The sequence below is a fragment of the Triticum urartu genome, unplaced genomic scaffold (assembly GCF_056163025.1).
Source record: "Triticum urartu cultivar PI428250 unplaced genomic scaffold, HENAU_Tu73 scaffold2, whole genome shotgun sequence".
In the NCBI taxonomy this organism is placed as follows: Eukaryota; Viridiplantae; Streptophyta; class Magnoliopsida; order Poales; family Poaceae; genus Triticum; species Triticum urartu.
The window spans coordinates 2,278,779-2,300,719 of NW_028260368.1; the positions used below are offsets into that span (position 1 = coordinate 2,278,779).

At 37.1% G+C, this 21,941-nt stretch overlaps 2 non-coding genes across 2 annotated transcripts; both read right to left on the minus strand.

Moving 5' to 3' along the window:
• Nucleotides 1-559: 559 nt before the first annotated feature.
• TRNAR-UCU (transfer RNA arginine (anticodon UCU)) lies at nucleotides 560-631 on the minus strand. The gene has a single exon. It is a non-coding gene; the product is annotated as a tRNA-Arg (tRNA).
• A 9,925-nt stretch (nucleotides 632-10,556) lies between these two features.
• TRNAT-UGU (transfer RNA threonine (anticodon UGU)) lies at nucleotides 10,557-10,629 on the minus strand. The gene has a single exon. It is a non-coding gene; the product is annotated as a tRNA-Thr (tRNA).
• Nucleotides 10,630-21,941: the final 11,312 nt, after the last annotated feature.

The following is a 21,941-nucleotide window of genomic DNA, read 5'->3' on the forward strand; positions in this document are numbered from 1 at the left end:
TTCCAGAGTAGGATCCGCGGCTCAAATTAAAGCCATGAAACAAGTAGCTGGCAAATCAAAATTGGAACTAGCGCAATTCGCAGAGTTACAAGCCTTTGCACAATTCGCCTCTGCTCTCGATAAAACAAGTCAGAATCAATTGGCAAGGGGTCGACGATTAAGGGAATTGCTTAAACAATCCCAGGCAAATCCTCTCCCAGTGGAAGAGCAGATAGCTACTATTTATACCGGAACAAGAGGATATCTTGATTCGTTAGAAATTGAACAGGTAAATAAATTTCTGGATGAGTTACGTAAACATCTAAAAGATACTAAACCTCAATTCCAAGAAATTATATCTTCTAGCAAGACATTCACCGAGCAAGCGGAAATCCTTTTGAAGGAAGCTATTCAGGAACAGCTGGAACGGTTTTCTCTTCAGTAACAAATAAATTTTGCATGTCTACTCTTGTTAGTAGAATAGGAATCGTTGAGAAAGCTTTTTCATTTGAATCATGCAAAAAAGTTTTCTTTGTTTTTAGTTTAGTATAGTTATTTAAAGAATAGATAGAAATAAGATTGCGTCCAATAGGATTTGAACCTATACCAAAGGTTTAGAAGACCTCTGTCCTATCCATTAGACAATGGACGCTTTTCTTTCATATTTTATTCTTTCTTTTATTTTTTTGCTTCTTCCGAGAAAAAACTGTTAGACCAAAACTCTTTTAGGAAATCAAAAAATCCAGATACAAATGCATGATGTATATATTATATCATGCATATATCATAAAGAAGGAGTATGGAGGCGGTAGTGGGAATCGAACCCGCAACCCCAAGGTTATGAGCCTTATGAGCTACCAAACTGCTCTATACTCTTAAACTAAAGAGGGGTAACTAGTGGATAAAAGAGGGTTGGATACGCCCTCTACCAATATCTATACAAATAGAATAGTCCATTTATACAGAATGGTAAAGAGGGCTCCTCTATGATTATCAATTCCAGAAATCCATACAAATACGAAAGGGTATTTTATCCTTACCAACTGGATCTTGTTGCACCCGGTAACAAACATTCATAAACCATTTCTCGAAGTACGTGTCCGGATAGCCCAAAATGTCGATAGTTAGCTCTAGGTCTTCCGGTCAAAAAACAACGTCGATGAAGGCGTGTAGGTGCACTATTACGCGGTAGGGATTGCAATTTTTCTCGCATTTTCGTTTTTTCACTCAAACTCAAGGGAGAAACTTTGCTTCTTATCTTTTTTTTTAAAGATTGACGAATCAAATGATATTTCTGTTCTAATTTCTGCCGCTTCTTCTCCCTCTGAATCAAACTTTTTTTTGCCATAATGTGTCGTTGCTATTATTACCAAGTATACGGTTCTAATCCTAGATGGAAAAATAAATAGAAAAAGAAATCTAAAAAGGCAGATCCTCCCTCTCTATCAAGAGTAATGAACTAGGTGCTGATACAGTACAAAAAAACAAACTAAATTAACCAAACTTGCCTGATGTTGAGGCAATCAAGAAAGCTGCATAAGTGAATATATAACCCACGGAAAAGTGAGCTAATCCAACCAATCTTGCTTGCACAATGGAAAGAGCCACGGGCTTATCTCTCCAGCGAATTAAATTAGCTAAAGGTGTGCGTTCATGAGCCCATGCTAAAGTCTCAATTAATTCCTGCCAATACCCCCGCCAGGAAATTAAGAACATAAATCCAGTAGCCCAAACAAGATGTCCAAATAAGAACATCCACGCCCATACCGATAAACTATTCATCCCAAAAGGATTATATCCATTGATAAGTTGTGAAGAGTTTAACCATAGGTAATCTCTTAACCATCCCATCAAATAAGTGGAGGATTCATTAAATTGTGAAACGTTGCCCTGCCATAATGTGATATGTTTCCAATGCCAATAAAAAGTAACCCACCCAATGGTATTTAACATCCAGAAAACTGCCAAATAAAATGCGTCCCAAGCAGAAATATCACAAGTACCGCCGCGCCCTGGGCCGTCACAAGGAAAACTATATCCAAAATCCTTTTTATCTGGCATTAATTTGGAACCGCGTGCATCTAAAGCGCCCTTTACTAAAATCAATGTAGTTGTATGCAAACCTAGAGCAATAGCATGATGAACCAAGAAATCCCCAGGTCCTATTGTTAAGAAAAGCGAATTACTATTCTCATTAACAGCATTCAACCATCCGGGCAACCATAGGCTTCGACCCGCATTGAAAGCGGGGCCATTCGTTGAAGATAAGAGTATATCGAACCCATATGTCGTCTTGCCATGAGCAGATTGTATCCATTGGGCAAATATAGGTTCGATCAAGATTTGCTTTTCTGGAGTACCAAAAGCAAGCATGACGTCGTTATGAACATAAAGGCCCAAGGTATGGAATCCTAGAAAGAGGCTAGCCCAACTTAAATGAGATATGATAGCTTCTTTATGGTCTAACATTCTTGCCAATACATTATCCTCATTCTGTTCCGGATTGTAATCCCTAATGAAAAAAATAGCTCCATGAGCAAAAGCCCCTGTCATGATGAACCCTGCAATATATTGGTGATGAGTATATAAAGCAGCTTGAGTAGTAAAGTCTTGTGCTATGAATGCATAAGGAGGTAAAGAGTACATATGTTGAGCTACTAAGGAAGTAATAACCCCTAAAGAAGCTAGAGCAAGACCTAACTGAAAATGAATCGAATTGTTGATTGTGTCATAAAGGCCCTTATGCCCACGCCCTAATCGACCCCCCGGAGGAGTATGCGCTTCTAAAAGATCTTTAATACTGTGCCCAATTCCGAAGTTAGTTCGATACATGTGACCGGCAATGAGAAAAATAAATGCAATAGCTAAATGATGGTGAGCCATATCGGTCAGCCACAAACTTTGTGTTTGTGGATGGAATCCCCCAAGAAGAGTTAGAATGGCAGTTCCCGCTCCTTGAGCGGTACCAAATAAATGATTACTCGAATCAGGGTTTTGGGCATAAAGATTCCATTGACCCGTCAAAAGGGGTCCCAACCCCTGGGGATAGGGTAATACATCTAAGAAATTATTCCATCGAACGTACTCCCCCCTGGATGCGGGAATAGCAACATGAACTAAATGTCCTGTCCAAGCCAAAGAACTTACCCCGAAAAGTCCTGACAAATGATGATTGAGACGAGATTCCGCGTTTTTGAACCACGAAAGGCTTGGTTTCCATTTGGGTTGTAGATGTAACCAACCCGCTATTAAGGACAGCGTAGAAAGAAATAATAGAAAAAGAGCTCCAGTATAAAGATCCTCATTGGTGCGTAATCCTATTGTATACCACCACTGATAAACTCCAGAATAAGCAATATTCACTGGACCAGCAGCACCTCCTCGAGTAAAGGCTTCCACAGCGGGTTGACCAAAATGAGGATCCCAAATCGCATGAGCAATAGGTCTTACGTGTAAAGGATCCTGTATCCATGATTCAAAATTTCCTTGCCAAGCTACATGAAACAGATTTCCGGACGTCCATAGAAAGATTATTGCTAATTGCCCAAAGTGAGAAGCAAAAATGTTCTGATAAAGACGTTCTTCAGTAATATCATCATGACTTTCGAAATCATGTGCGGTAGCAATACCAAACCAAATACGACGAGTAGTGGGGTCCTGAGCTAAGCCTTGGCTAAACCTGGGAAATCTTAATTCCATAATGCCTTTCAAATCCTCCTAGCCACTATCCTACTGCAATAATTCTCGCTAAGAAGAATGCCCATGTCGTGGCAATTCCACCCAGAAGGTAATGGGTTACTCCTACAGCGCGTCCTTGTATAATGCTCAAGGCTCTAGGCTGAGTAGCAGGAGCAACTTTTAATTTGTTATGAGCCCAAACGATAGATTCAATGAGTTCTTGCCAATAACCACGGCCGCTGAATAAAAACATTAAACTGAAGGCCCAGACAAAATGAGCACCTAAGAAAAAAAGACCATATGCAGATAATGAAGAACCATAAGACTGAATGACTTGCGATGCCTGTGCCCACAAGAAATCTCGAAGCCACCCATTAATCGTAATGGAACTCTGTGCAAAGTTTCCCCCTGTAATATGAGTTACCACCCCTTGATCACTTATAGTACCCCAAACATCCGACTGCATTTTCCAACTGAAATGGAAAATGACTACCGAAATTGCATTGTACATCCAGAATAAACCTAAGAAAACATGATCCCAGGCGGATACTTGACATGTTCCCCCTCGGCCAGGCCCATCGCAAGGAAAGCGAAAACCTAGATTTGCTTTATCGGGTATCAAACGGGAACTCCGAGCAAATAAAACACCTTTCAAAAGTATTAATACAGTCACATGTATGGTAAATGCATGAATGTGATGGACTAAAAAATCTGCGGTTCCTAATGGAATAGGTAACAAAGCCACTTTGCCACCTACTGCTACTAACTCGCCGCCTCCCCACGTTAAGCTAGTACTTGTTGTTGCACCAGGAGCTGTTACGCCAGGCGCAGTAGCATGGATATTTTGTACCCATTGAGCAAAGATAGGTTGTAATTGTATGGCAGTATCCGAAAACATATCTTGTGGACGGCCTAAAGCACTCATGGTATCATTATGAATGTACAAGCCAAAACTGTGAAAACCTAGAAATATACATACCCAGTTAAGGTGGGATATGATTGCATCGCGGTGTCTAAGGACGCGATCTAATAGATCGTTGTATCGAGTAGTTGGATCATAGTCTCTTACCATAAAAATTGCTGCATGTGCAGCAGCACCGACTATTAGAAATCCGCCAATCCACATGTGGTGTGTGAACAAGGAAAGTTGTGTACCATAGTCAGTAGCTAGGTATGGATAGGGAGGCATAGAATACATATGATGAGCTACAACAATGGTTGTAGAGCCTAGCATAGCTAGGTTAAGAGATAATTGAGCATGCCATGACGTTGTTAAGATTTCATAAAGACCCTTATGGCCTTGTCCTGTAAATGGGCCCTTGTGAGCCTCCAAAATATCTTTAAGTCCATGGCCAATACCCCAATTGGTCCTATACATATGACCTGCGATTAGGAAAAGAATAGCAATAGCTAAATGATGGTGCGCAATATCGGTCAGCCAGAGACCACCGGTTACTGGATCTAGTCCTCCGCGAAAAGTCAGAAATTCTGCGTATTTGGACCAATTTAAAGTGAAAAAAGGGGTTGCTCCTTCGGCAAAACTAGGATAAAGTTGAGCCAAAAGGTCCCGATTCAAGATAAATTCATGAGGAAGTGGTATCTCTTTAGGATCCACCCCAGCGTCAAGAAATTGGTTAATTGGTAAAGATACATGAATTTGGTGCCCCGCCCAAGAAAGAGACCCAAGTCCTAATAATCCCGCTAAGTGGTGATTCAACATGGATTCTACATCTTGGAACCAGGCCAATTTGGGAGCGGCTTTGTGATAATGGAACCAACCAGCAAAAAGCATTAACGCTGCAAAAATCAATGCACCAATTGCAGTACAATAGAGTTGTAATTCACTAGTTATTCCAGATGCTCGCCAAAGCTGAAAAAAACCAGAGGTTATTTGGATTCCTCGGAAACCCCCGCCTACATCACCATTCAATATTTCTTGCCCTACTATAGGCCAAACTACCTGAGCACTGGGTCCAATGTGAGTAGGATCACTTAGCCATGCTTCATAATTGGAAAAACGGGCGCCATGAAAGTACATGCCACTCAACCAAAGAAAGATAATGGAAAGTTGCCCGAAATGAGCACTAAAGACTTTTCGAGAAATCTCCTCCAAATCACCAGTATGACTATCGAAATCGTGAGCATCAGCATGTAGGTTCCAGATCCAAGTGGTAGTATCAGGGCCCTTAGCTAGTGTTCTTGAGAAATGGCCGGGTCTGGCCCATTCCTCAAAAGATGTTTTTACAGGATCCCTATCCACAACAATTTTTACTTCTGGTTCCGGCGAACGAATAATCATTAAGTCCTCCTCTTTCCGGACAAGACATACAAAGAGACCCGCCAACTGTCTTTTTAGTGAATCTTTGAAAGATATATATTTTGAAAGATAGATTTTGAAAGATAGATTTTGAAAGATAGATATTGTGATTAGTTCTTTTCTTTACTATCTACCATCCTTCTATTTTTTTTTTAGTTATTCACTGGAGCAATTATATATTGAAGTCAATCCGAGGCAAGTGTTCGGGTCTATTATGACATAAAGATTAGGTGCCTAACGGACATTGTTTATCTTGAAAAACAAATATTTCTCGACGTAAGAAAAAAATCTTTTTTATTTTTAATTTAAGAAACTAGTGTATTTTTTTTGAGGGCATAAGCTCCTATCTATATCTACTTTCCTTGAGCATAATATAGGGTTTTTTATTTGATTCTAAATTCCAAGATAACTCATTAGAATTATTAATAAGATGGTCCTAATATATTAGCAATATTTAGATTGCCCCCTCTTTTTATTCACTTTATTACTTCTATTCTAGACCCTATCCCTATGGTTTATTCTTATGAAATATCATATAAAATAGAAGGTATAAGAAATGGATATAATGAAATTCTTGATTCGATCTTACGACCTAATTTATTTGATTAATGGATCAACAACCAAACCACCCATTTTATGAAAAAGAAGGAGCATGGTCTTATTCAAATTCAAAGCGCTTCGTAATCTTCAACCAGTTCTGTGCTTCAATATAATTTCCCGGAGTAAGCGCTATAGCTTGTTTCCAATATTCAGCAGCTTGATCAAACCAAGCTTCCGCAATTTCCGAATCACCCTGTAGAATGGCCTGTTCTCCTCGGTCGGAATAGGAAGTTCCTTCCCTTAGAACCGTACTTGAGAGTTTCCTACCTCATACGGCTCAGAAATTGCTATCTGAATTTCCCCTATCTTAACTGAATTCGATTTATCAAAAATCGATCCAATTTGTTCTTGGGTTAAGCAGAAGAAATTAATTACCTAAGTTTCAAACCCTAATTTTTATCAATAATCAGTTTGATCTTTTTTCCCACCTTCAGAAGAATGAAGCATAGATAGATATAGAGCCTTCGTTCAAATTTTCTGAGAGGTAACTATCCCGGTTTCATATATGAAATCTCTATAGAATCCTTGAAAAAGACTTTTTTCCATAAGAAAGAAAAAAGAACTTACTATCTTTGGGATCTGATACTACACCGCTGCTTAATCCCTTAGTGGATCGGCTCTATTACATAAGCGGATTCCTAAATTTTGCCCCATATCATGGGATAAGTAAGCAGTTTTTTTTAGTTGTATCGACCCAGTCGCTCACTAATTGATCTTTACGGTGCTTTCTCTATCAATTTGAGAAACTTTATCCATAGAGTAGTAGTATAGGCCATACTTTCTTCGTTTTTTGATTCTCGTGAAGTGTCCTTCCTTCCTACAGCTGATAGGGAAAAATCGTTGTTTTTACGATCCCTATGTAGAAAGCCCTTTTTTTCTAGTATTTACTAGAAAATTTGATCCTCTCTTTTTTTTTTTTCTTTCTATAGTGGAGATAGTCGCACGTAATGACAGATCACGGCCATATTATTAAAAGCTTGCGGTAAGAAGGGGTTTCGTTCTAGTGCCCGGAAATAATATTCCAAAGCCTTTGTATGCTCTCCATTGCTTGTGTGTATAAGGCCTATGTTATAGAGTATATAACTTCGATCATAGGGATCGATTTCTAGTCGCGTAGCTTCATAATAATTTTGCAAAGCTTCCGCATAATTTCCTTCGGATTGAGCCAACATCCGTTACGGTCGTTCATTCTATTCAAAAAATCTCCGTTCCAAAACCGTACATGAGGTTTTCATCTCATACGGCTCCTCCCTTCTGTACATAATAGTACTAAGCGAAATAATCTATAGAATCAAAATAGAATTAGTCCCGTCTCATTATGAACCGAAAGGGGCTGGTATTTTTCCAAGAAATCTCTAGCCAACCTTCCCACAAGAGGTTTTTCTTAACACCAATGAATTCTATTAATGCTAGAGGAAAACGATAGCTCCAATAATTTCTTTGTTCTCAACGCCTCCTATTTAGAGGAATTAGCTACTTCAACGATCTTTGATGGTTATAGGGGTATCCAAAGTACAAACCTGATGGTTGTTTGTTATCCCAACCATTCTTCCCAGCCCTGATACCGATCAGGAAAGGGGTAATTTCTAACAAAGTTTTTCTCTTGTTGATTCCTATTTCTAGGTGTAGTGCTTTTCTCCCCTATGCTGCCTACGGATACTAATAGAGTAGGATTGGCCTGTAATCCATACCATACCATATCCTGTAGGTGTAACCTTTCGCTCAATACTCAAATCTACAATTGAAGTATCTGAAGCCGCATCAATCGAGGATACACGACGGAAGGAATTGTTAGTTCGCCTCACCTTCCCGAAGCGTGGGTTTGTTTGCTTTACAAATTTGGTTCTCTCTATGCCAACCCCCCTCTCTTTTTCGTAAGACTGAGGTATAGGTAGGGCTAAAAAAAAGCAAAAAAAAGAGTCAAATCGCACCATCTCTATAATAAGTAAATGCCTTTTTTTCTCCTGAGGTTGTCGGAATTATTCGCAATAAAATATTGGCTACAATTGAGGAGGTCTTATCAATGAAATTTCCATTTCCACGGGATCTAGGCATAATTCCCAACCCATTCTATATAGAATTGTTTTCATTCCTTCACAAAATAACATAAAAACAAACACATTCGATTCTTATAATTATAAATAGATTGATCCATATGCTCTACTCTAAATCCATATGCTTTAAATGGATAAGAGAGATATGGATTTTCCGCTCAGCTCAAATTGTATCCTTTTCCTTCTGCTTGGACACGAAGAGATATGAAATATTTGACTAAGACTGGATTTCATTCCACTTTCCTATTTCTGAACAACAACTTATGTTATCAACTATTTCGTGTTTTCAAAGTTATTAATTGTCTCATACCCTATTTTTGATTTCGATAGTATGGTGTAGCGTATCTTATGCAAACGGAATTCTAAGGTTTCTTTATTTTATTATGCAATAAGAAGAATTCTTCCATTTTCTTTTTCTTTAGTTGCGGGAAAACCCAAATTAAAACTTTTATTTTATAGCGAGCGCAATTTCTAGTAAAAAATCCTGTATCCTTCCACTTAGATCAAAAGGAATTTTTCCAATAGAACTATGGAACCCCCGAGTGGTTGCGGTTGTACCTGTACTGCAGGAATAAGAAAACTCGCTATTCACTCAGTTTATTTTCCATAATAAGTTATGTAGGAGAGATGGCCGAGCGGTTCAAGGCGTAGACATTGGAACTGCTATGTAGACTTTTGTTTACCGAGGGTTCGAATCCCTCTCTTTCCGTTTTTCTTAATTCATCAACGTTAAGGATCACAATGTATCAAATCAAATAACAATTTTTTCCAGCAATAATATAATATCTTATATTATCTTATTTTGATTTAATAGAAATTAGAAATTCTCTATAGCAAATTACTGTGGTATGTAAAATACACATAGAGGAAAAAAGAAAAAAGGATCCTAATCCTAGGGTTAATCAATTTTAGCTAGTTGATGGGAAAATACAAATTAATGGTAATGGTCTTAGGGCGATTTAGTTCGGGGAAAGGGGAAGGGGAAGAAAATTCTATGAACCTTTCCTTTTTTCGTTAAGTTCAAGTCTGACGAGAGTAATATTCTACAACTAACAACTCATTTATTTTGAGACCGACCCACTTCCTATCTAGGATTTTATTTACTAGTCCTTTATATTCCAACGTGTCAATCGCCAAATGCTTTGGCAATTTCCCCGGGTCCGATGAAGCAATATAATTTTGAACCAGACCTTTTGATCTTTGGTTATCTTTCGTAGTAATAATATCTCGGGGTTTGCAACGAAAACTTGGTATATTGACTATACGACCATTAACTAAAATATGTCTATGGTTGACTAATTGGCGGGCCCCAGGAATGGTTGAAGCCATACCCAATCGAAAAAGGATATTATCCAAACGCATTTCAAGTAATTGTAGTAAAACCTGGCCTGTTGACCTTTTTGCTTTTCCAGCGATATGTACATATCTAAGTAATTGTCGTTCTGTCAGACCATAATGAAAACGCAATTTCTGTTTTTCTTGAAGACGAATACGATATTGCTCCTTTTTCCCAGAATTGAATTTTTTTTTAAGATTACTTCCGGATTTAGGTGTTTTTCTAGTGAGTCCTGGTAAAGCTCCCAGACGGCGTATTTTTTTTAAACGAGGTCCTCGATAACGGGACATGAAGACTCCTTTTTTTATTTTATTGAAATTTCATTTTACACAATTAATTTCATTGTATTTACATTACAGAATACATCGAAATTAAAACTGAATTAAACTACAGGATAAACAGAGTAAAATCAACTAAAGTACCCCAAAAAATGGAATTTCATCAAAATCTTTTTTTTTTGTATATATATTATTTATTTTATTGTTTTGTATCTAGCAAAATTGTAAGGTAAAAAACATAAAAGATCCTGGATTCTCCATTTAATTCGGAAAAAAAGAGATTCTTGTTCGTAGAACATCGATAGAGAAAAAAAAGCCGACTATCGGATTTGAACCGATGACCCTCGCATTACAAATGCGATGCTCTAACCTCTGAGCTAAGTGGGCTTACATAACGGAAATAGTGTAACAAATAGAAATAGGTATAGTATAGGAAATCCGTAAAATCTCAGATATTAGTTATTAATCTTAGCTATTAACTAGTTCTAAATTTGAAGTTATACTTATAAAAATAAAAAAATACTAAAACTTCTTAAAGATAAAGTTAGCTTGATATGCTTAACTATAGGATATTAAAAAATAAAATTATAGAATTTATTGGTATTTTCATTCGATCATTATAGACTTTATTATTTGTTAATAATTTGAGGATTAATATTTCACTAAGGGGAACATAGAGTCAGAGTAAATAAAATTGCTAATTCTGATTAGAAAAAAAGAATAAATATCAAGCGTTATAGTATAATTTTGAATACTATAAAAAAGTAAGACGGGAGGTGGGGGAGATAAAAACTTTTGGATATATTGATTCGGATTGAATTGCAAATACATCAAGGATAGAATCAATTCAATTCTGAATTGCAATAAGCAAGCGAGGTCTCTCAAATAGAGTCGAACTGAACTGCTAGACTACGTTGAGTGATGAACTCAATGATTCAAAAAAAAAACTAAGAGATGGATGAAATTACACAAGGAATCCTGGTCTCAAAGAAGAGGGAAATGGGGATATGGCGAAATCGGTAGACGCTACGGACTTGATTGTATTGAGCCTTGGTATGGAAACCTGCTAAGTGGTAACTTCCAAATTCAGAGAAACCCTGGAATTAAAAAAGGGCAATCCTGAGCCAAATCCGTGTTTTGAGAAAACAAGGGGTTCTCGAACTAGAATACAAAGGAAAAGGATAGGTGCAGAGACTCAATGGAAGCTGTTCTAACGAATCGAGTTAATTACGTTGTGTTGTTAGTGGAATTCCTTCTAGTTCTAAATTAGAGAAAGAGGGGTTTTATACCTTATACATTTAATAAACACGTATAGATACTGACATAGCAAACGATTAATCACAGAACTCATATTATATTCTAATTATAATATAGGTTCTTTATCTTTTTTAAAAATGAAATTAGAAATGATAATGATTATGAAATAAAAAACTCATATCATAATTTTTTTTTTTCATTATTGTGAATCCACTCCAATCGAATATTGAATAATCAAATTCTTCAATTAAAATTCAAAGTTTTCGAGATCTTTAAAAAAGTGGATTAATCGGACGAGGACAAAGAGAGAGTCCCATTCTACATGTCAATACTGACAACAATGAAATTTCTAGTAAAAGGAAAATCCGTCGACTTTATAAGTTGTGAGGGTTCAAGTCCCTCTATCCCCAAATCCTCTTTTATTCCCTAACTATACTATATTATTATTATTTATCCTCTTTTTTTTTTTCTTTTTATCAATGCACTTTTTTTTCTTTTTATCAATGCAATGGGTTTAAGATTCATTAGCTTTCTCATTCTACTCTTTCACAAAGGAATGCGAAGAGAACTCAATGGATCTTATCCTATTCATTGAATAGATTTCTTTTTTATTAGAGTATCGGCAAGAAATCTTGGTTATTCACTCTATTTTTAAGTTTTATTTAAGTAAACCATGCACAATGCATAGGACTACCCCCCCCATTTTCAAATTTAAAATTTGAAATACTTTAATTAATTTTTAGTCCTTTTAATTGACATAGATACAAATACTCTACTAGGATGATGCACAAGAAAAGGTCAGGATAGCTCAGTTGGTAGAGCAGAGGACTGAAAATCCTCGTGTCACCAGTTCAAATCTGGTTCCTGGCAGAGAAAAAAAAAAAAAAGATCCACCGAATAGGTATTGATCCAAATACCTCGAGATGGATTGTGATACATATTCATTAATAATATTTATTCATCTAAGTGGATAAATCTATAATATAAATATAGAGGCACTTCTTTTTCTTTTTAAAGAAGTTTTAAAATATATCTTTTCTTTATGATAAAGAAGGGGGTGAGATTCCCCTTTATTTTTTTGCGTTTCTTAATTTTGTATTCCGCTATTCCGACGAATATTTTTTTAGTCTTGCTTATCTTTATCTTATCTTATTTTCCTAGTTGTGCTAAGTAATGTGCGCGGTACAAAGTTCCTGGTAGAGAACTTCTTTGAGTCATCCTATTTTTCTGTTCATATGAAGGAAATTAATATGCGATTTTCAAAATAGGGGAATCCAAATGAAACCCTTTTTTTGCTCAGTCTATCTGGAATGCTTTTGTATAATTAGGAATTAATTATAAATAGGTATTCCGTTTCATCTAGGAAAAGAACCTAAAAATATTCCTTGACTTGAATAAAATCTGGAGTTGTGTTGTATAAGTGAGCATGAATTTCTTATCATTCAATGAGCATCTTGTATTTCATAAAAATTGGGGGTTATATAATCCTTACGTAAGGGCCAGCCTATCCAACTTTCAGGCATTAGGATACGTTTAAGGCGCGGATGATTATCATAAGAGATTCCCACCATATCATAAGATTCGCGTTCTTGAAAATCGGCACTTCTCCAAATCCAGAAGACAGACGGAATTCTAGGATTATCCTTTTGGGCAAAGACTTTTATGCAGACTTCTTCTGGATTATCTATACCATATTGTATTCTCGTAAGATGATACACGCTAGCTAAAGATCCACCGGGTGCTACATCATAAGCACATTGGGAGCGTAAATAATTGTAACCATATACATATAAAATGACAGCAATGGAATCCCAATCCCCTGCTTTTATTTGTAAAGTCTCTATTCCTCGGTGATCAAAGCCCAAAGATCTATGAACCACCTCATGTTTGACTAGCCAATTAGATAACCAACCCTGCTGCATTGTCTTCATCTCTCCCTCTTTGTATAAATATTTCACATTTCGGATGCAAGTTTGAAAGATTGCCCTGCTTTTTATTTTTCTACACAAAAGAGCCCCTCTCCTAATTCACTAATTTGTAGGAAGGTACTGAACTTTTGGATTTGAAAAAAGTTTCAGAAGATATATCTAATGTAGATGGTGATTGATAGAGCAATTCTTGCTCATAAGTTCCTGTATGAGTACTGCGCCTAACATAAAGCTTGTGACTGGTAGTAAAACATCTATTTTTATTTTGAGATAGAGTTTGATCCTCAACTATTTCTCGCGATATCTTCTTACGAAGTTTTGTTAGGGCATCTATAACTGCCTCCGGTTTAGGTGGGCAGCCCGGCAAGTAGACATCCACAGGAATTAACTTATCAACTCCCCGAACAGTACTATAGGAATCCGTACTGAACATTCCCCCTGTAATAGTACAGGCTCCCATAGCAATGACGTATTTTGGTTCAGGCATTTGCTCGTATAATCTCACTAAAGAGGGAGCCATTTTCATTGTTACCGTACCGGCTGTTAAAATTAGGTCTGCTTGCCTAGGACTTGATCTTGGTACCAATCCATAACGATCAAAGTCGAATCGTGAGCCTATTAATGAAGCAAATTCAATGAAACAACAACTGGTACCGTATAGAAGGGGCCATAAACTGGAGAGTCTTGACCAATTCGAAAGATCATTTGGTGTAGTTGAAATAACAGAATTGGAACTTGTTTGGTCAAGTAAGGGAAACTCAATCAAATTCATAACTGTCTCAATAGAATCTTTTCCTTCTTTTTTTTTGTCTAAATATTCAGTTAAGACCATTCCAAGGCTCCTTTTCGCCATGCATAAACTAAACCAACAACTAAGATAAGCACGAAAATCAAAGCTTCGATAAAAACGGATACACCCAATACGTCGAAACTCATTGCCCAAGGGTATAGAAAGACGGTTTCCACATCAAAAACAACAAAAACGAGCGCAAACATATAATAGCGTATTCGGAATTGTACCCAAGCCCCTCCCATGGGTTCTATACCCGATTCATAACTAGAAAGCTTCTCTGGTCCTTCACTAACCGGGGCTAAAAGTCCTGAAATCGAAAATGCCAAAATAGGAATAAGGCTTGCTATTATTAGAAATGTCCAAAAAATATCATATTCGTGAAGCAGAAACATAATGTACTCCCATTAATGTGGAATAGGCGGAACTTAAATTAGTCAATTCAATTCAGCATTGTCAATTTATCCAGAACTTCTCTCTTTTCCTCGGTGAAACAAGAATCTTTTTTGTTCAAACAAAAGCGCTTAGTTTAAGTTTAGCCTTTGTTTCCTCTGTGCTGCATCTTCTTTAAAGATTCATCCAATGGAATCCCAACTCCCTTTCTTTTGGATTTCCATTCTATTTAGATATGGTGTATGTAGATCTAATTCTTATATAAAGAAAACTTTCTCGTTTCACTTTGTCTCGCTTTCTCTAGAATCTCTAGAAAAAAGAATAGCTCTATCCTTTATTTAATATTTAATAATAAAATAATAAGAGACTATTAAATAAAAATGAGAATACTACTAAATTAGAACCTAATTAAGATAGTAGGACTAATCTATGCAGTATAATTAATGAGAAGTAATACTATAAAATAAAAATAAAGAACTCTATTTCAGAACTATGAGACAGAATATTCTGTTTTCTTATTTACTCTTTACTTTATTTTTTCTATTTAAAGTTGATCAATTTACATAATGTATCTATAAACAAAGTAATAAATATACTTAAAACAAAGTAGGAATTCGCAAAATGGATAAAATCATTGCAGTTATTATAGGGAAGTCTAGAGATATCCTATTTGAAGGAGGACGGGATTCAAATCAGGGAAAGGATCCTTTCTTCTATTGATTTGATAGAAATTCGTTTTTCTTTTCCTGTCTGTATGATTTTGATTTTCGATGAATGAGCCTTTGGTAATGCTTTTATCTCTATTCTATGTCGCAGGCGCCTATCCAGTCTATAAACAAATACTAATGAGAAAATGAAAACTATACTAAACTAAAGAAAACATAGGATAGAGATCCTAAAATCTAAAAAAGGGCATATTAGGGCTATACGGATTCGAACCGTAGACCTTCTCGGTAAAACAGATCAAACGGATTATTATCGAAATGATTTGAACTGTTTCAAAGACCCAACATGCATTTTTTTGCATTGGGCTCTTTCATAAACTGATTTAAAGATCAGTTAGTCCACCATAGTTTTTCTTTACGGAAAGATAATGAGATGGCTCCCTGTGCTCTGATTGATTTTTTGTATTATGATCTATCTAGGAGCAATACCAAAGTGTTTCAAAGGAGGATTACCTTGACTTAGGTCTGCCTCCGGTCTAAATTAAATCAACCTAAGTGAAATGGAGTCTCTATCGTTCCACTGCAAGAGTTAACTATGAGACTTCATACACCTTAAAGTTCATAGAACGAAAAGAAGTTTTTTGGAGGCCCTTATCCTCATTACGCCTAGCATTTAGTGGGCTGGATATTTACCTTATCAACTAGCAAATCCATAAGGGTTCTATTTGATTAGGCACCTGAATTGGCACCTGAATCGGACTGAACCGACTGTTTGTCAGGCTACTGTTCTCCTATTCTCTCGAATCTATGAAGTAAGACATTGATTTTGCAATAAGATCGATTATGTTCATTGCATAATAAGCTCCTTTGAAAAGCATTGGCGCACGTGTAAACGAGTTGCTCTACCGAACTGAGCTATAGCCCTTATCAGAGATATCTTAACATATAGATAATTTCTTGTCAAGATGAATATTTTCTAATGCCAGAGGATACCCCTTTGATCTGTATCTGTTTAGTATTTAGTTTAGTATTTAGTATATAACAGACCAATAACAGAGCGGTATTGCTTAGAAAAGGGATTCAATATATAATCGATCGAAGTAATGGGTCTTCCTTTGTGGTGATAAATTGCCTACTTAACTCAGTGGTTAGAGTATTGCTTTCATACGGCGGGAGTCATTGGTTCAAATCCAATAGTAGGTAAGTAGGTAGAAAAATTACTAGATAGCATTGGACTTACTTCGCTTCGCTATCTAATAACTTTTTCTACCCCTCTTCCCTTTTTCTTTGTATCAACTATAAACCACTGGATTGTCTTCAATTGGATGGGGGAATCCAATTGACAGCCTCGATTCGTATCCTAGCTCGTCTGAGAGCGAGCTTCGCTTCAACCAAATCTTTCGTACCCTCAGCTTTACTCAAGTTAGCTTCGGCTATTTCAAGTGCCTTTTGAGCTTCTTCCGGATCAATATCACTACCCAGTTCCGCATCATTTCCTAAAATGATGATCTCATTATTAACTATTCTCGCAAAACCGCTCCACAGAATCGCTGTTAACCATTGGTCGTTGAGGAGGCGTATTCTCAAAGGACCCATATCTACTGCTGTGTTAATGGGGGCGTGGTTTGGTAATACGCCAATTTGGCCACTATTAGTGGATAAAATGATTTCTTTCACTTCACAATCCCAAATAATTCGCTTAGGAGTCAGTACATAAAGATTTAATTTCATTTCTTCGATTTGTTCTCCTCTTCTAAGGTTATAGCTTTCGTGCTAGCTTCATCGATGTTACCCACCAAATAAAAAGCCTGTTCAGGTAGGCCGTCTAATTCTCCGGAAAGGATTAGTTGAAATCCCCTAATAGTTTCCGCAAGAGCAACATACTTTCCTGGAGAACCAGTAAAAACTTCTGCCACAAAGAACGGTTGTGATAAGAAACGCTCAATTTTTCTTGCTCTTGCTACAGTTAAACGATCCTCTTCCGATAATTCATCCAAGCCAAGAATTGCGATAATGTCCTGAAGTTCTTTGTAACGTTGTAAAGTTTCCTTAACTCTTTGCGCAGTTTCATAATGTTCGTTGCCAACGATCCGAGGCTGTAACATAGTCGAGGTTGAATCTAAAGGATCTACTGCTGGATAAATACCCTTGGAAGCTAATCCTCTGGAAAGTACGGTAGTAGCATCCAAATGTGCAAATGTTGTGGCAGGGGCAGGGTCGGTCAAATCGTCTGCAGGTACATAAACTGCTTGAATCGAAGTTATAGATCCCTTTTTAGTAGAAGCAATTCTTTCTTGCAAAGAACCCATTTCTGTACTAAGAGTAGGTTGATAACCCACTGCGGAGGGCATTCTCCCTAATAAAGCGGATACCTCTGATCCTGCTTGAACAAAACGAAAGATATTATCGATAAATAAAAGCACGTCTTGCTTATTAACATCTCGGAAATATTCCGCCATAGTTAGGGCAGTTAAACCAACTCTCATACGAGCTCCCGGTGGTTCATTCATTTGGCCATAGACTAGAGCTACCTTTGATTCCTCAATATTTTTTTCATTAATTACTCCGGATTCCTTCATTTCCATATAAAGATCATTTCCTTCACGAGTCCGTTCCCCTACTCCACCGAATACGGATACGCCCCCATGAGCTTTAGCAATGTTATTGATTAATTCCATGATCAGTACTGTTTTACCTACTCCAGCCCCCCCAAATAGTCCTATTTTTCCTCCACGTCGATAAGGAGCTAAAAGATCGACGACCTTAATACCTGTTTCAAAGATGGATAATTTCGTATCTAACTCGATAAAGGCAGGCGCAGATCTATGAATAGGGAACGTTGCACTACTATCTACAGGACCCAAATTGTCAACAGGCTCCCCAAGAACGTTGAAAATTCGTCCGAGAGTAGCTCCACCGACCGGAACACTGAGAGGAGCTCCCGTGTCAATCACTTCCATTCCTCTCATCAACCCGTCCGTAGCACTCATAGCTACAGCTCTAACTCGATTATTTCCTAATAATTGTTGTACCTCACAAGTCACATTAATTTGCTTATCGGCAGTGTCTCTACTCTGGACTACCAAAGCGTTATAAATATAAGGTAACTTGCCTGGGGGAAAAGTGACATCCAGCACGGGTCCAATAATTTGATCGATACGACCTGTACTTTTTTCTTCAATTGTGGAAACCCCGGGAGGAGAAGTAGTAGGATTGGTTCTCATAATTATCACATAATTAAAAAAAAGGAATTTGTCGAAATTTTTCTTTTTTTATTGTTGAATAATGCCAAATCAAATCAAAAAAAATCCAAAAGTAAAAAGGAAATGAATTAGTTAATTCAATAAGAGAGAAAAGGGGACCAGGACTTGATTTCGTTGCCCAAGCGAATCCCATTCAATCGTTTACTCATGGAATGAGTCCATTGGAAAGTTCAATCAATCTTTTTTTTCATATACATTTTGCCTTTTGTGGAGGATCTGTGCCTACTCTACTTTCCTATCTAGGACTTCGATATACAAAATATATACTACTGTGAAGCATAGATTGCTGTCAACAAAGAATTTTATTAGTATTTAGTTAGGTATTTGCATTCAAAATAAGAAAAGAGAACTATTAAGAACTTGTAAAATAAGGATTAGGAATTAATTTGGGTTGCGCTATATCTATCAAAGAGTATACAATAATTATGGATTTGGTAAATCAAATCCATGGTTTAATAACGAACCGTGTTAACTTACCATAACAACAACTCAATTCCTATCGAATTCCTATATTGGAATTCCTATAGGATAGAACATACACAGGGTGTACGCATTATATATGAATGAAACATATTCATTAACCTAAGCATGCCCTCAATTTTCTTTAATGAGTTGATATTATATTAATTGAATATCCTTTTTGTTTTACGAGATTTTTGCTAAAGTTTCATTTACGCCTAATTAACATCGAGTAGACCCTGTTATTGTGAGAATTCTTAATTCAAGAGTTATAGGGAGGGACTTATGTCACCACAAACAGAAACTAAAGCAGGTGTTGGATTTCAAGCTGGTGTTAAAGATTATAAATTGACTTACTACACCCCAGAGTATGAAACTAAGGATACTGATATCTTGGCAGCATTCCGAGTAAGTCCTCAGCCTGGGGTTCCGCCCGAAGAAGCAGGGGCTGCAGTAGCTGCCGAATCTTCTACTGGTACATGGACAACTGTTTGGACTGATGGACTTACCAGTCTTGATCGTTACAAAGGACGATGCTATCACATCGAGCCTGTTGCTGGGGAAGACAACCAATGGATCTGTTATGTAGCTTATCCATTAGACCTATTTGAAGAGGGTTCCGTTACTAACATGTTTACTTCCATTGTAGGTAACGTATTTGGTTTCAAAGCCCTACGTGCTCTACGTTTGGAGGATCTACGAATTCCCCCTACTTATTCAAAAACTTTCCAAGGCCCGCCTCATGGTATCCAAGTTGAAAGAGATAAGTTGAACAAGTACGGTCGTCCTTTATTGGGATGTACTATTAAACCAAAATTGGGATTATCCGCAAAAAATTATGGTAGAGCGTGTTATGAGTGTCTACGTGGTGGACTTGATTTTACCAAAGATGATGAAAACGTAAACTCACAACCATTTATGCGCTGGAGAGACCGTTTTGTCTTTTGTGCCGAAGCTATTTATAAATCACAGGCCGAAACCGGTGAAATCAAGGGGCATTACTTGAATGCGACTGCGGGTACATGTGAAGAAATGATTAAGAGAGCTGTATTTGCAAGAGAATTAGGGGTTCCTATTGTAATGCATGACTACTTAACTGGGGGATTCACCGCAAATACTACTTTGGCTCATTATTGCCGCGACAATGGCCTACTTCTTCACATTCACCGTGCAATGCATGCAGTTATTGATAGACAGAAAAATCATGGTATGCATTTCCGTGTATTAGCTAAAGCATTGCGTATGTCTGGGGGAGATCATATCCACTCCGGTACAGTAGTAGGTAAGTTAGAAGGGGAACGCGAAATGACTTTAGGTTTTGTTGATTTATTGCGCGATGATTTTATTGAAAAAGATCGTGCTCGCGGTATCTTTTTCACTCAGGACTGGGTATCCATGCCAGGTGTTATACCGGTAGCTTCAGGTGGTATTCATGTTTGGCATATGCCAGCTCTGACCGAAATCTTTGGGGACGATTCTGTATTACAATTTGGTGGAGGAACTTTAGGACATCCTTGGGGAAATGCACCTGGTGCAGCAGCTAATCGAGTGGCTTTAGAAGCCTGTGTACAAGCTCGTAACGAAGGGCGCGATCTTGCTCGCGAAGGTAATGAAATTATCCGAGCAGCTTGCAAATGGAGTCCTGAACTAGCCGCAGCTTGTGAAGTATGGAAGGCGATCAAATTCGAGTTCGAGCCGGTAGATACTATTGATTAACTAGATAAAACTAAAGATAAAGAAGGTATAAATAAAAAAGAAACGAAATAAAAAGAGAAAAAAATCAGTTATGAAATGCAGTAATTCTTCTTTATTCTTCTAATTGATTGCAATTAAACTCGGCTCAATCTTTTTTAGAAAAAAAAGATTGAGCCGAATAAAAATAGATCATGATATGATCATGAGACTTGACAAATTGAGATTCGTCTATTCTATATATCTAGAATATATATATTAAGGTATAATACAATAAAGAAATACAAATAAAATAATAAAATAATAAAATATAGTATTATCATATGATAATGATAATGGAATCAAATACGCAGTATTTACAGAAAAAAGTCTTCGTTTATTGGGAAAGAATCAATATACTTTTAATGTCGAATCGGGATTCACTAAGACAGAAATAAAGCATTGGGTCGAACTCTTCTTTGGTGTTAAGGTGGTAGCTGTGAATAGCCATCGACTACCTGGAAAAGGTAGAAGAATAGGACCTATTCTGGGCCATACAATGCATTACAGACGTATGATCATTACCCTTCAACCGGGTTATTCTATTCCACTTCTAGATAGAGAAAAAAACTAAAGGAGAATGAATGAAAAAAGACATAGTTTGGAAGTTAGACCTTTTTATAGGACTCTCTTTCAATTTCAAAAAAGAGGACGTTTGAAACTTTTAACAGGCGTAATCGTGAGTCAACAAGTGACTCGAACTGTGTGTAAAAAAAGAAGCATTTTTTTTTTTTCAAAATGCTAGAACTAGATAAGGAAGTTTTCTATAACCTTGAGAAAAAGGATAAAAAGGTAGTTTTTTTTTAGTTTATGACTCCGATCAAGAGCGAGAAATCCTTGATTTGGGATTGGACATAGAACCTGGACCCATCGTAGAGACGTTTAGTTCAAAAGAAAGGATCGTATCCTGATGGTAAGAATTATACTTTCGTGGAAATACAGCGCTATAGACTTCAATGCGGTAGAGTAGACGTTTTGTTTCTAATTTTTCTGGACCAAACCTCCGCTCCGACCCAACGATACAATGAATTTTTTCTGTTCATATTCATAAATAAAAAAGATTCGGAATCGCAATGCTACTATATGCGTCCAGAGGAGTATTTGGAATAATATTCTTCTATAATCCATTATTGCGGGGGGTCTTACTAACAGGGCTTCGCTGCACGGGACAGGTCTTCGTCGAAAAGCTAACTCCACCCGGCATTTTCATACC